The sequence below is a fragment of the Equus przewalskii genome, chromosome 31 (genome assembly GCF_037783145.1).
Source record: "Equus przewalskii isolate Varuska chromosome 31, EquPr2, whole genome shotgun sequence".
Taxonomy (NCBI): Eukaryota; Metazoa; Chordata; class Mammalia; order Perissodactyla; family Equidae; genus Equus; species Equus przewalskii.
This window is the reverse complement of record NC_091861.1, coordinates 15,195,464-15,211,514: the sequence shown is the minus strand read 5'-3', so window position 1 is coordinate 15,211,514 and position 16,051 is coordinate 15,195,464. Positions and strand designations below refer to the sequence as shown.

Below are 16,051 nucleotides of genomic sequence, written 5' to 3'. Positions count from 1 at the left end.
TGGAGCAGAGAGCTTCAAAAGACATTTAAGAGATGAAAATGACTGACCATGGAGAGTAAGGTAAAAGAAAGAGTCAAAGTATATCATCTGGTCTCTGGGCATCCAGGAGGGTGGTGTAGTCATTAACCAAGTTAGGGAGCACAAGATACGAAGTCATTTTGGAGTGCAAACTAGTGCAGCCACTATGGAAAGCAGTATGGAGTATCCTCAGAAAATTAAGGATAGATCTACCATATGATCCAGCTAGCCCACTGCTGGGTATTTATGCAAAGAACTTGAAAACGCAAAAGCATAAAGATATTTGCACGCCTATGTTCATTGCAGCATTATACACAATAGCCAAGACTTGGAAGCAACCTAGGTGCCCATCAAGGGACGAATGAATAAAGAAGATGTGGTATTTATACATAATGGAATTCTACTCAGCTATAAGAAATAATGAAATCCGGCCATTTGTGACAACATGGATGGACCTTGAGGGTATTAGGCTGAGTGAAATAAGCCAGAGGGAGAAAGTCAAATACCATATGATCTCACTCATAAGTAGAAGATAAAAACAATGACAAACAAAAACATCTCACTGGAGGTTGGATTGGTGGTTACCATAGGGAAAGTGGGGGGAGGGCAAAAGGGGTGATTAGGCTCACATGTGAGCTGGGTTAGCTTTAACTATGCCAACGAGACAACACCTTAGGGAATATCAGGAAAAAACTATGGAAAAAACCAAAGGGTCAATGGAGCAGACAGGTCAGACCAAGCATTGCACTCGGACCACTTATTCTGGGGGCAAAAAAGACATTTAATCCATTGTATACTGGGCACTTATTTTTTAAAGTTTATTTTATGCCCTAAATAATACAGACTTTCCAGTAGGAAAATTCATTAAGTAACTGCCTACACCAGTCTGGACCTCCAAAAAGAGGTCTGGACCAACAACGGAGAATTGATACCTATTAGCATACAGATAAAACCATGGGAATAGAATTAAAAAAACAAGCACCTTCAAGACAGACCCAGATTTGTGTTGGTCTCACTTCTTATTTATGGGATTTTGAGTAAGTTACATCTATGAGCCTGTATTATATAAGCCTATAATATTCATATTAATTAAGGTAAGTCTAGCTGCTATAAAGATAAATATCCATATCTCAGTAGCTTAACACAAAGAAATTTAGTTCTCATTTATGTGAAGTCCAGTTGCATACCGAGCAAGACCCAAGACTCTTCCATCTCATGGCTCTTTCTCCTCTAGGATCTTGAAGTCCTTTGTCTACAGCCTAACTTCCCTAGTCCACAGTGGAAAGGGCACGCATGCTTCCAAACCACTTTAGCCTGGAAGTTACATGCACATTTCATGTTGAGAACAATCACTTGGCCCCAACTAGATGCAAAGGAGTCTGGGAAATGCAGTCACTTGGCAGTCACTTCCCAGCAGAAACACTATATAGTCATGTGCCGCAGCCTGATGTTTCGGTCAATGATGGACTGCATATATGACATTGCTCACATAAGATACCATATGGCCTAGGGGTGCAGTAGGCTACACCATCTAGGTTGTGTAAATATACTCTATGATTTTCGCACAACCTCAAAATCACCTAACAACACATTTCTCAGAACACATCCCTGTGCTTAAGAGACATGTGACTGTACAATGGAAATGGTACAGGAATCATGGTGAACAGCAGCCTCAAAAGAAATCTGGCTTGCTTGTGGGGCCAGCCTGGTGGCATAGTGGTTAAGCTTGCGTGCTCTGCTTTGGCAGCATGGGGTTCACGGGTTTAGATCCCGGATGTGGATGTGCACTCCACTCATCAAGCCATGCCATGGTAGCATCCCACATACAAAAATAGAGGAAGACTGGCACAGATGTTAGCTCAGCGACAATCTTCTCCAGGCAAAAAGAGGAAGATTGGCAGTGGATGTTACCTCTTCCTCACCAAAAAGAAAAATAATAATCTGGCCTGCTTGTTGTGAGGGTGAAAAGCAAATATGGGTGGATAAAGCACCTAACAGCGTATCACATCTAAGGGGCCCTCAGAAATGTTAAATTCTATCTTCTTCTCTCTCACTTCCCTGCTTCCTCCATCCTAAATACACTTCTACTGTGTCCCAAATAGGCCTCCTATTTTCCCATTTCTGTGTCTTTATTCACATTCTTGCCTTTATACACAAAACCCTAAGCCCATTTCTTCTCTTTTCTGCTCCACCAATTCCACTGCTACCCATTTTTAAAGACCAATCTCAAAGCAGTCTCCTGGAGTCAGCTTTGTCTAATTCTTCACGGCCAGACTAAACTCCTTTGAACGACCATCACTGTCCTTAGAACCTTTTCATTTAGCATTTGGCAGATATTTATTTGGTATTACAACAATGTACGTACTTACTCTTCACCTCCTCACCTAAGAGAGAAGCTCCCTGAAGACAGCAATTGCATTAAACTCTCTTGTTCAAAGTGATTCAAACAACAAACTGAATTTAGACTTTGAATTTAACAGACTAAAACTTCAAGATCTGATGTCTCCTCACAAAGGATAGAAAGGTGAACATTTATTCAGGCAACTCTGGAAAAGGGAAAAAAAAGAAGCGTGTCTCCAGTATTTATCTATGCAGGTGATGATTACCTGAATTATTGGGAAAAGTATTGGGAAAAATTACTGGGAAAAAAAAGTTACTGTAACATTTTTTTGTTTTATTTTGTATATCCGTGAGGAAGCCTTTGTGGTAAGACCTTCCAACGAACAAAGCATGTACTTAACAAACAATAAAGCAACATATCTTTAAATATTATGATAACTAAGAAAAACAAACAATTCTGAAGAGGCTTCTTTAAGAACTTTCCACCTGCATGAAACGAGGCGGTGATGTGGCAGTTCGCTGGGTAATTTGATAAATGTCAACAACCAAACTATTTAAGTCCATCCATCAGGTGAACACACCACTCTGAGTTATCTGAGCAGTTGCCAAGTCACTTTGTTCTGTTTAGATACAGCCACTGCCTGAGGAAAAGAAGAAGAAAAGGCAAAAAACTGAGTGTAACTGGATTTAGGTAGCCTACTGAAAATGCTTATATTTTCCTTTTCCCAACAACCATTATCAAAAAAGTAGGCAATGCATAGACAGGAGGTGTTTTTCAGCAAATAATCTGATTATACACCTAGTCAAAAGCCGAGTGGTCTTCAAATAGTATTCAGCCTTCCATGTAGAAGGCTTACACGTGATCCCCATTAACACTCCTCTTCTCACACCAAATGCTCCAAGACGGCCTTAGCATTCCTGAAAGACTTTGAAATAGTTCCTCTGTTTAACCAGCCCCCAGCTGGAGAGACCAGAGGCATCTCCTGGGATCCAGTCCGTGTTCAAATTCATACCCAGCCCAACCTCGGAAGACAGCCCGAAGTTGATCTATATCCCTGGACACTAATTCTTTGACTAAAGTCTGCCCACAGCTTGCCCCAGGGCTCACGAGGATATCGGAACAAAACTACCCAGGGAGGTGGGGCTGCACTGGGATTCCATTTCCATAGTATACCCCAGATCTATGCCAGATATATACAGATTTGGGGCTTCCAGCGGCACAGGACTTCACTGAAATGTGCAAGCAGAGTGTGATCCAAAAGGTGTTCTGTAGAACACGAGACCTACAAGTTGGTCTTTATACGAAGGATGCTGTGGTAAGTCTGGAAAACATCACATGCGAGAATCTTCTCTCACATATTCACAGTACATAGGAGTACACAGAAGGCTCTGACAGTCCTGCAGAGAAGAAACCTGTTGAATCCATTATTTCACGTACTTATTTGTCTTCAAGAAAGCTTTCGGGGCAAAATACCTATTAACATCTCTCCTCAGCAGACTGTGGGTTCCATGAGGTCAAGGTCCATACTGTTTCTTCACTGCTGGTCATCAAGTGCTTAACATAGTACTTGACACTTTAATAAATATTTGATGACTTAATGAATGTGCCGTGGACGGAGGATCTCACAGACATGTTTTATAAAACTATGTTATAAAAACCATCACAACTCTATGAAATACTTCAGATAAGGACAGCCTCCCCAAATGGGAAGACCACTTTGAATCTCTCACTTAACTTTCAATTTGTGAGGTAACTATGAAGAGTACACTGACATTTCTTGTTTGTTGTCAGAAAATTTCTCCTTTCTCCTCAAACTATTTTTTCTTAGTGTCAAATTAATTTAACCAAATATTTCAAGATTTTTAGTATCTAGACCAGCGATGCTTAATATTTACTGTGTATAAAAATCTATTGAGGGGACTATTAAAAATGCTAAGTCCTGGGGCTGGCCCTGTGGCCTAGTGGTTAACTTTGGTACACTCCACTTCAGCTGCCTGGGTTTGGCCCCTGCACATGGACCTACACCACTTGTCAGTGGCCAAGCTGTGGTGGTGACCCACATACGAAATAGAGGAAGACTGGCACAGATGGTAGCTCAAGGTGAATCTTCCTCAAGCAAAAAGAGGAAGACTGGTAACAGATGTTAGCTCAGGGCCAATCTTCCTCACCCAAAAAAAAAAAAAGCTGAGTGCTGGGGATTCAGTATTTCTAGACTACAGCCCAGGATTCTACATTTTACACCAATACCCCAGGTCATTCTGACATAGGTGTTCAGTGGAACACACTCTCAGCAATGCAGATCAAGAGATGTTATGGAAGAGCAGCCCTCACCTTGGTATCAGAAGCCTGAGATTGAGGCCCAGATCTGCACCCTCACTACTTATGTGGTCATAGGCAGTGAGCTCTAAGCTCACTTTCCTCTCTGTTGGACTCATAACACATCTCTTAACCTACCTACCTAGCTACCTACCCACCCACCTTATAGCATTGTATAAGCAGAAAGCATTGGTAAAACTCTGCCCTGAAAACTGGCAGGCACTCAACACACATTGTTCAATGAATCAATAAGTTCACAGTTATTTTAACATTCAATAGTACTAAACAAACTACATTACAGCAAGTGTTCAACACAGAAAGTGTGGCTGCTGATTATTTAAAGACAAATAAAACAGGGCTGGGCCAATAGTGCTGTAGGCGTCCTTGTCAGTCAGCCTGGCAAAGTGCTCCACAGAACATCTGGCTCATGCTCATGGACACGGTATTGGTCAAGTCACAGCGAGGACCAAGCTATGTGGCATTGGCCACAACACTGAGAACGTCAAAATATTTCCTCTGCTTGGTAGCAGAGCTTCAAAAAGCAGACTCTTCATTCTTAAGTGGGCATACCACTAGAATAAACTCTTTGGTGGTATCTACATATTTACAAAAGGAAGGTTCTTGCTTATCGAGTATCCTCATTAATAATAATTAACCGTTGTTCGAAAAGTAGGATGCAGTGCAATACATGTACTAACACAGTACTCATCACATTTCATTTTCTCTCCATTCAGAAGACTCTTCTGGAGCCTGGAGCATTCAGTGTAATTGCTATGAATATTGCTCAATCATACTTGCAAGATCCTTTGAAAACACTAGAGATGGGGTTATTTCCCATCTTCACGGCATACTTTGAAGCCTGCCTTTTGGACTAGATCTGATATTGCTTGTTATTTACCTTTTGTGCATGAAATAAGAAAACTAACTCCACAACTGAGAGATCTCTGCCTAAAAGACTAATTATTAAATATTTCCAACTAGTGGGATTTTTACTATATTTCTTATAGATTACTTTATAGTCTTTTTTTATGTTGGTTTTTCTCCCTCTTCTGATTTTAAACTCTTAAATTTTGAGTGCTTATTCCACAGCTCAAGCATTCAGAGGATACCCACTAAAGCTTGCTGGCTCATTGATCTGCAGTTAATGACAGCAGCAAGAGAATATCACAGAACTAAATTCCTGCTGTGATGTTTATTTCCTACGTTCATTTTTGCCTTTCTGTTTAGTGTTTTGGTTGTGATCTATTTTCATTGCCTGTGTCTCATGTTAATAGTAGCAAATGTGATTGATTACAGGGTGCACGCACGTATGAATGAATCAAGGCAAGTTGGGTGATCCCATCAAAAGATGGCAGTGACAACTCAACTCCAGCTGTTTATTGCCATGACGGAATGCAGTAATGCAGCCCAGCATTCCCAGACCTTCTAAGGTCTTCAGAGAGTCTGGCACATAATGGATACTCAATAAATATTTATTGAATCATTTCATACAAACTCCAATTATCACCTGAAGTCTCTAGATTTTAAACATAAGCAGCACAACATAGTAATAAGAACACGGACTCTAAAGCCAGACTGTCTGAGTTCAAAATCCAGCTCTGCCACTTATCAGCTCTATGACCTTGGGCAACTTATCTAAAAACTCTGCTTTTCAGTTTTCTCATCTGTAAAATGGGAGAAAATAGGGGCTGGCCCTGTGGCCAAGTGGTTAAGTTCGCGCGCTCCGCTGCAAGCGGCCCAGTGTTTTGTTGGTTCGAATCCTGGGCGCAGACATGGCACTGCTCATCAGACCACGCTGAGGCGGCGTTCCACATGCCACAACTGGAAGGACCCACAACGAAGAATATACAACTATGTACTGGGGGGCTCTGGAGAGAAAAAGGAAAAAATAAAATCTTTTAAAAAAAAAAAAAAAGGAGAAAATAACAGTACCCACCTCATAGGGTTATTGGAGAATTTAATTTTTAAATATTTGTTGAATCTTAGGACCACACTGGGTTCATTGTGACTGCTACACAAAGAAACACACACTAAAACTTCAAAATGTCTTATAATTTTCACGTTGTATTCTCTTTTTTGCCCACCATAACTGAGGGACAAAGGTGTTACTCTGTCAATGAGGAAACTGGGTTTCCCTCAGGAGCCGTCAGGGCTGTTCAGAATGACAGCCATGCATGTGGGTCATACGGGAACTCTTGTGCACAGACACTTAGAAAGCATCCGGTGGTCTGGACAATAGCATGTTCTATAAAATGACAGATGCAGGAATCCGGTCCAAGACTTCCGATGAACAGAATCAGAGATGTCTAAATCAGTGTTCACTGTAAGCTTTCTTACTCTATGACTACATAAAATGAAGATCCAATTCAAACCACTGTTTGCTTATTTTTAATCCATTAAGTTAATTATCCCAAAGCAGCCTAATTGAGAGAATAGGCAAAACCTTTGCATCCCATAGCGTCCATTTCTATTCTTCCTCTATTATTAATTTTTATTTTTAGAATGTTTTGCAATAATTTACTTTCTCTTCTCTCTTACTCCAAGACCTTATTCCGGGAACTTTACAAGTATGTCACCTGGCTACACAAGCCCGTGGGTGGCTGTGTGTTAGAAACTGCTAAGTCAGGAACATCCTGTCAACCTTTCCTTTGATTTTCCTGGTTGCTGTTGGTTTAAGGCAGATCCTTAATGTTATTTAAACAGAGGAGATTATTTGAAATTTCTTGGTAGATGAATTTGATAATGCTAATTTAAAAAAAAAAAACAACTACTGTCATTTTGAGATAAAAGATCTCATTCACTGGGGTAGACACCTTATCTGAATAACTCAAGACTTCTTTTAAGGGAAAGGTCAATGTAGCTGTGGCTGTTTCCTTTTCTTGAGCAACAGCAGTAATTTTTGCCTGCTGCCTGATAGTCTGCATTTGATAAAGTCGCTGTTTGGACATTACAGAACAGTTTTCTCTTTTTTAGGGTCTGGAGTTTTAAATTTTTGTTTTGTATTATGTTTAATCTGAGTCTTCTCGTGTATCAGGAATGCACCTACTGTGAAAAGTAACTACTGCTAAATTAGACTTTATCAAAATTAAAGACTTTACAAACTGCAGGGCATTATCAAGAAAGTGAAAAACAACCCAGAGGATGGGAGAAAATATAGATATTCACAAATCATATATCTTATAAGGATCTAATATTCAGAATATATAAAGAACTCTTACAACTCCACAACAAAAAGACAAACAACTCCACTAAAAAATGGGCAAATACCGTGAATAGATATTTCTCCAAAGACTATATTCAAATGGCCAATAAGCACATGAAAAGATGCTCAGCATCATTAGTCATTAGGGATATGCAAATCAAAACCACAGGGAGATACCACTTACACCTACTAGTATGGCTATAATTTAAAAACATAAATAAATAAGAAAATAAATGTTGGCGAAGCTGTGTTGAAATTGGAACCCTCAGAAGTTTCGGAAAGGATGTAAAATCATGCAGCCACTGTGGAAAGCTAAACATAGAGTTTAACACAAAATTCCTCCAAAAACACACAGAGTTACAATATGACCCAGAAATTCCACTCCTACGTATACACCCAACAGATCTGAAAACATATAGTCAAATAAAACCCATATCAGCATTATTCATAATAACCAAAAAGGGGGAACAATCCAAACGCCCATCAACTGAGGAGTGTACAAAAACACGTGGTATATCCATAAAAGCAAACATTATTCAGCCATAGAGAAGAATGAAGTACCGACACATGCTACAACATGGATGAACCTGGAAGACATTAGGCTAAATGAAAGAAAGTAGACATGGAAGGCCAAATGTTAAATGAGTTCAGTTATGAAAAGTCCAGAATAGGCAAATCCATAGAGATAGAATGCAGATTAGTAGTTGCCAGGGGTTGAGACCAGAGGGGAACGAGGAGTGATGGCTTAAGAGGTACTGGGTTTACTTCCGGCGTGATGAAATGTTCCGGTCTTAAACAGTAGTGATGGTTGCACATCAATGTGAAAGTAGGAAAAAGCCATTACACCGTAACAGTTTCAACAGTGAATTTCATGGTCTCTGAAACTGTACCTCATTAAAAAAAATACTGGCTTGAACTTCCAATAGGAAAAGCAAGAAGCTTCTCCCCAAAGTACCCTACCCGATGGATCACCCAAATGATATTAAGGAGTGAAATACTGCATCTAAAAAATCCGCAGCTGACAAGTTGTCCTTATTCCTTCTATTTCACTGTGTCATTTATCAGTAGCCCTTTGCTCTTGAATGGCGTTTCTGGTTTCTCAGTTTGCCAGTAGAAATTTCAACTTTTCTGATAGTACATCTTCACTTCCAAATGTTTCTCGTCAACAGTTGAGCCAATTCGGCCATCACTCATAAATGAATATATGTGGGAACTTTCTCCCTTCTAAATTACATTAAAATGTTTGATTTAAAATAATAGAATAGTGACGACTCTGGTAAGAGGAGGGATATGATTGATCATAAGTCAGTTATTTGAATCTTTCCTGAATTTACATGAAATAAATGAAAAGGAAACTGATACAGCTGATCGAAAAAATAAAGAACATTGGAGAAAAACTAATTATTCAGTAAGACTCCTTGAAACACAAGACATATTTTCTCTCAAAAAGAAATGTCTTTGTTTACTATTAAAATGTTAACAATAAAACACAGATTATATAAATGGGCCAGTAGAATATACTATATGCAGCAAATAATTTTTCTGAGCTACAAACTTTCTTGTCAACTGGGTTATAAAACAGGAAATGTTGAAAAAACTTAAAAGTCAGGGAAGAAACCTCATTTCAATATATACTTGTTAAACATTTGATGGTAGATTCAGTTAGGGCAGAAAATATCATTTTAAAGCAGCATGACAAAGTTACACAGAAAGTTCTGAAAATAAATCTTGTTGTCAATGAATTTCAAAGATACAATCTCCTGAAATTATGTTGAATACTTTCACTATGATTTTAAAAATCTCAAAGAAAATGTCTACATAAAAAGTCATGTTCATCTCTTACGAGAAGCCTCTTTAAATGTTAATATGGCCAGGTTCATTCTAAACAGGCGGAAGGAAAAAAAAGGAACAAGTATTTGAATAATTCAGGTTTTAGAAAAAAAGACCCTCACTTTCATCTTGAGGAAGTGTCTCATTCAGGTGAAAGAAGAGGCAGTTTTAGCCAGAACGACCTGGAGAAATGTAGTGGGAAGAATCCTGGCTCAGAGAAGCTAAACATATCTGGTTCGGGTACTGTTATTGTAAGGAAATCTGAGAAATACAGAAACTGAAACCAACCTGTTGAAGGTGAACAAGAACTTGATGAGAATAAATGCTTACATTTTATGTCAAAATTAAGTGAGATAAAGGAGTGCACAGAAGATTTGGCACATAGCATATGTACTCACTGGTCTCATTCTAAAGACGCTCAGCCACAAAATACATCTAAACACGGGGCAAAAACAGTCACATAAGCTGAGAATTCTATTTCTTCACCTAAGGGGGAAAAATGAAATTAAACTGGTAAGACGGAAGAGGAAAGCATGGGATGAATGGAAATTTCTTGCCAACAGAGTCACTTAGCTCTTCTCTGGGTTCTGCCTAAAGCCTTCCCTCCATCTACCATTCAGGCCTCAACTCTCTGCACAGATATGTGTAAATGTGAAGATCAAATGAAATCCTGGAAGGAGTCTGTACTCAGCTCCTCTAAGCTCTCACTTCTTAGCAAGAGACATCCCTAAAAGGGAGAACATACAGGTTAGGGATTCCTAACATAGGTTAGAAATGACCCCATGGCTGGAGCCCTGGGGGTTTACTGACCCAAGAATGACTGTTCCTGGAGATAGAGAAAGGCATTGCTCCAGGTTTTAGGAAAGGGGGTCACTGCCTTCAGCCATCCACACATACTCAGCGAGTAATTTTTTTCCCACTCACAAGTCTAGCTGAGGAAAGGGAGGGGGACGACTGGAGTCATGCTGGAGAGAGCACAGGATGGTGGCCAAGGGACTGGGGGTGAAGGGGAAGAAGGCAGGGGCTGGCATACTGCCGTGGAAGGTTCTAGGCTCATGAAACTCTTAGTCTAGGATGGTTTAAGCTGATCGTCCCACCCCCAAAGACACAGCAGCTCCTGGCACCAGCAAGACACGACTTAAGGACTGTCTGTCAGGTGCCTATGCTCTGATTGTCCCATAAGATGGTGGCCACTGATTTTAACTATGATCTACGGCCATCTAAGGAGGGCAGGGTCTCTCGCAGGTGGGCACAGGAGGTTCTCTGCCAAACTCTTGTGCACGATTTCCTTCTCAGTGCCTCCTCTTAGGGTTCATAGGTCGCAGACCTGAAGAATTTCTAACAAGACAATCCCTTGTCCTGGTGCTTTCCAGAGTTCCCTGAAAACACGAGCTGTTCTGGAAAGAGTGGCATTTCTTCTTCCACCACTAGTTATTTGGGAACAAACAGGCCTTCTCGTTCTCTGCCCTCACGTCCTTCCATAGACAGTTTATTCCCTAGTTTGGTCCGGATGGTGGAATGGCATCTTTACTCACACTGAGGAAGAGAACTTGAGGTCCTTCCTATCTACACCTCCGCCTGCGGATAAAGCCTCAAGGGGTCTGAAAGCCACGCATTAGAGGCAAAGCGATGAAGGACAGGGACAGACAAGAATCCACCGCCAGGAGACAGAACTGGAAGGATACCGCGGGCGTGGCATGGCTGCCCAGAGAGCTAAGCCAGGGCTCAGGGCAAGTTTATTTTTTCACTTCGCCGAGCCGAGGGACCGCCCAAGTTCTAAGATCCCATCAGAGACGGGAAAAAGCCCGACTGGTTCCCAAAACTCCTACAAGCATGAAGATTTAAGGAGCACTCTTCTCCCACCGCAGTCCGGGAGCCCGGTGCGCTGCGCCCACCTTGCGGTCCCAGATTCTGTGCCAAAGTGGAATCGCAGGGGTTGCAGAGAGGGCGCGCTCGGCCTTCTCCGTCATTGACCAGTTCCTGAGCGACGCGTGTGTAGCACACTGGGGACAGGGCAGCTGAATGTCACTGAGGGTCGGGAACTGGGGAGGCTGAGAAGCGCAAGTTAGCGGATGCGCGTCCACTAGCTGGCCACCGCCAGAGAACTTGCGGGGGAGTGGGGTAGGGCGGGTGATTGTCCTGGGCTACCTCCACTGCTCTGGAAACCTCGTGTTCCTTTCAAAGGGGACAAGGAGGAAAAAGTTAGCTAGAGGTCATTCTTTCTGACCATACCTTTCTTTCATCGCATCTTTTCCCTCATTTCCTCTTAACTTCAATCTTTCTTACTTTGATCTCGTTCTCTCCTTTGCTTTTCTTCCTCTTAGGACTTAGAAGAAGACTAGAGACTCAGACAAGCCTGTGACAGGAAAGCTGAGTGGCATTTACTGTCGGGAGAGTGGGGGTAAGAGGGAGGATACTAAGACATCGCACCCCCAGACCCCGAATTCTGACATTTACGGGTCCCTGCCGCTAGTTTCTGCCTATAGAGTCGTACTGAGTTTGATCTACCCATAACCCCGCATGTGTCCCGGGGACAGCAGCAGAACCTTCCTTCTGCTTTCTACTTGGCAGTCGAGTTTTGGAAAGCTGTTTGGGGCAGGCCGGGGTGAGAATCCGGGCAGCTCTGGGTCAGGTCTGGGCGGCCCCCGTCCTGTCTGAACCGGACTGCCCCAGCAGTGTGAGCTCAGGAGGGAAGCAGGGACGTGGGCTGGGCACATACTCCTTCCCCGTTTCTGTGACGAGGATCTGGGTGCACAGACGCTGGAAAGGAAGGTCCCTTTTCTGTGGCACTGCCACAAACCAATGCTGGGTCTTGGCTCCCTACCAGTCTATCCAGAACGGCAGACTGAGCGCTTCGGAGATGAGGCCACAGGGGGATTCTAATTGCGACATACGCTGTGAGAGGAGAAATTGGTGGTGGGTAAGAAGTTAACCCGGCGAGGGCACAGGGCCCTGTGCGCGCCGGGAAGCGAGGCCGCGGTTCTCCCCTCACTAGTTCCTAACTTCTCCCCACCTCCGCAGTGGGGCTCTCATCTTCGGCCAAATGGATCTAAGCCTTGGATCATTTTCAATCACAACCTTCTCTGCCTCCCTGCCCCTCCTCCCCGCAAACGTCGTGCCGATGATCTGGGGGAAAAGGGTAGTTTGACCCGCGGTGCATGAGTCTCCCACCCGCCGCCAAGCACCTACGAGAAAGCGGGCCTGGCCGGGGCTCGGCGCGCACAGCCCTTCCTGGCGCCGCAGACACGCGCCCTAGCGCTCCTTTCACCCGGGGCTCGGGGAACCTCTCCAGCCAGCCCTGCTCCCCGCCCCCTTGACGTCTCAATTCTAAAACACAGAAGCATCCTTTAAGGCTCTGGCATTTAGAAAAAGAGGACAAGATCAAGGTCCACGGACTGCCGCGATCCGCTTGTGCCTCTCTTGCCTGCGCCAGCGAGTCCTGTTCGCAGCCGCTGGGGAAAAAAGGCATCGCAGCGCCCAGTTCTATCTGGAATGTAGGGACCCGACCCTATTTCCCAGCTAGCCTCAGCCCGTGCCTACGTCCTTCCCTCCTCCAGGGCGGTTCCGCGATTTTGATTAAGACATTGGCCCCTGCCTCGCACAGGGATGGTCCCAAACGGCGAGGCTTCGTGAGCACTGCGTTCCCGTCTCGCGGTTGGTGCCGAGCGGAAGGAAAGATCTGGATCCGAAGGCGCCTCGTCCCCTCCCCCAGCGCGCGGGGCCGCGCTCCAGGCCGGCTCCATCCCGCGCCTCCCCCCCGCTCCCAGCTCCCCCACCATCAGCCCCACAGTTTTCTTCTTTATAAAACACACACGCCCAGCCCACCCCGCCTCCCACGTAAAGGCCAGGCTTGTGTCTTTCTGTGCCCAGATGCAAACTCAGCTGGAAGTTGAGAGCAGAGAGAGTCAGAGATGCACGGCAATAGAGAAAAGGAAGGAACAAATCAAAGAGGGAGGAGGGAGAAGAAAGGAGCTGGAGGTCGCAGGGGCGGAGGCGGAGACGGAGGCCGGCCCGGGGGGCGCGAGCGCCTCGGTGGAGCGCAGCGCCTCCCCCGCGCCCGCCAGCCAGCGCGCGCCGAGCGGGGTCAGCGCGGACTCACATGGTGGGACTGCAGCGCCGCGCTCTCAACTCCTGCGAGGGGGTGGCGTCGGCTGTCCCGGCGATCGGCTCCCCGGCTGCCTGCCGGGTGAGGGCAGAAACAAAACACAACAAATCACGGGACACAATCGAGATGTCCGCGCGGCGCCGCGGGGTCCTCTCTCACTTCGCACTGGGAAGCTGGCGCAGGGCTGCTGCGCGTAGCCTATAAATAGCTAACTTTTAGACGGAATCAACTAACAAATGAGAAGAGCGGGCGTAAATTTGCGCAGGATTCCCTCTTCCCGGGGACGACCCGACCTCTTCTCCTGCCACTCTCCGGGCTGGACTTGGGAGGGGACAGATTGGGGGGTGGGGGGTGGAATTTAATTTTGATAGAATTCACAGTAGAGTTTTGTTATTTTTGCAAGAGAGGGGACCCACTCCTGCTCTTTGACCCTCCCTATCTGCCTACCTTTCCACTCTCACCTCACCCCCTCGCTGGGCACTCCAGGCAGGAAGGGCAAAGGCCCAGGAGAGCGGAGCGCCTGGCGTGGGCTGGAGCAGGGAGGGGGAGGGAACCTGGAGCCGGGCTTCCCCTGGGATTACGGGAGCGACAGAGGGAGAGCGGAAAACTGCCAGGATTTGGGGTTTTCTTCGGATGCCGGGACTAGAATTTAGGTAATTCCAAGTTTGGGAGGGCAGTGGCAAAGGAGACTACAGAAGGCACGAAGGAGTTCCTGGAGTGCAGGTTTCCCTTCCCAAGGGCAACTGCAACCCTCCATTGCTACCCAAACCCGGCTCTTGGCAATTTGACTAGAACACTCGGCCCAGACGGGGCAGGGAGAGCGAAGGCGCACAGCCGCCTTCTCTCCTCGCTCGCAAGCTCGCGGGGAAGCGTGTCCTGCCGGAGGGCGCCCTGGGGTCTTCCTCGCGCGCTCCCCCGGGTCGGTCCGACACCTTTTGGCCGAGCCCGCGCCCACCCGCCCACCGGAAGAGATCTATTTGCCTGGGATTCCAGAACACCCCTCGCTGTCCACCCTCCCCCTTCCCTTGAGCCAGGGCCGCATTGCCAGTGGTGATTGAGTTGGTTCGATTTTCATTTTCCTTCTAGGTACTTCCTCAAAAATATCCCCACCTCCCAAAGGGCGACAGACACTCGCTCTCTACTCCGAACTCCCCAGTTCAGGTGGCTGCTTCACTAAATTTATGGTGGATGTCTCACGGGAACCTCAGTCAAGAGGAGAGTGGTAGGGGTGGGTGTGGGGTTGAAGAAAGTGAGGATGCTGCAGGGGAGAGTCCGCAGGTGAAAGGAGGTTGCACTGCCCCCCTTTGGAGGGTCTATTCTCCACGGCAGGCCTGCGGAGGCGGGGGCCAAGCCCGCCCAACAGGCGAAAGGAGGCCTCGAGCTGGGGGGAGGGAGGGCGAGCCCAGAACAGTGGTGCTGCTTCTTTCCACTGCCTTCCACTGCCCAGCACCACCATCCTGCCCCCTGCAAACGGAAATGTCAAATGCCTAACCCCTACCCCTACCCCTGGGGGAAGATCAAAGAGGGTCTCCGGTGCAGTTGGTCTGGGGCCGTTGCTCCCCCATTCTCACTACTTCTAACTCCTCTTTCCGTCAGTTCGCTCCCCGGCCGCGGAAAAGTTATTTTGTTTTCCCCAGATTCCAGCGGAGTTGGGAAGGAGAGGGAAAAGGCAGAGGTACTAAGGGAGTTACAGTGGCCGCGCTCCCTGCAGGATGTGCGCACTGTCCCCGACTCCAGGCAGGCGGGTACGCGCCTAGCTCCAGCCCCCGGGAAGCCTGCGCTGCGGGCGCTCGGGCGGACGGCTGCGCTGTCCTCGCCTCCCCAAGCGCCTGGAGCCCCGACCCCTCGGCCCGGCCCGAAGTACTCTTAAGGGGGGCCCCGAGATGGAGTCGGCCGGAGCCCGGGCGTCCTGGGGCACCCCTGCGTGCCCCTTGCTACGTACCTGTCCTGGCCTTCCCGCTCCAATTGCTGACCTGACTGGGGAGCCCGGCCTGGAGCCAGCCGCCTCCAGCGGAGCCCGCCCTCTCCCGCGCGCCCTCGCTCTCCGGGACGCTCGGCCAGATGTGGGGCGGTCTCTCGCGGGCCATTGGCTTGGGCCACTGTTTCGAGCTGGCTTCGAGAATTTCCCCAGGCTTTGCGGCCCCTTTGTGGGCTGGGAAGAGAGGGTGCAGGCCAGCGCCTTACCTTTCACCCCACGCACACTGCCCCCTATTCCCTCGGTTTCCCTCTCATCCCGCCC

General features: G+C 46.3%; 1 protein-coding gene across 2 annotated transcripts in view; it reads right to left on the bottom strand.

Moving 5' to 3' along the window:
* The window catches only part of ESRRG (estrogen related receptor gamma), a 605,082-nt gene extending 589,239 nt beyond the window's left edge, over positions 1-15,843 (bottom strand). Inside the window, exons 1-2 of one of the 2 annotated variants that reach the window (XM_070602492.1) lie at positions 15,755-15,843; positions 13,807-13,886 (exon numbers count right to left, since the gene is read on the bottom strand). The gene's annotated coding sequence lies outside the window, so the exon portion shown is untranslated. Of the gene's footprint in view, positions 1-13,806; positions 14,147-15,754 lie in introns of those variants that run through there. The other variant, XM_070602488.1, reaches the window with a different exon arrangement.
* Positions 15,844-16,051: the final 208 nt, after the last annotated feature.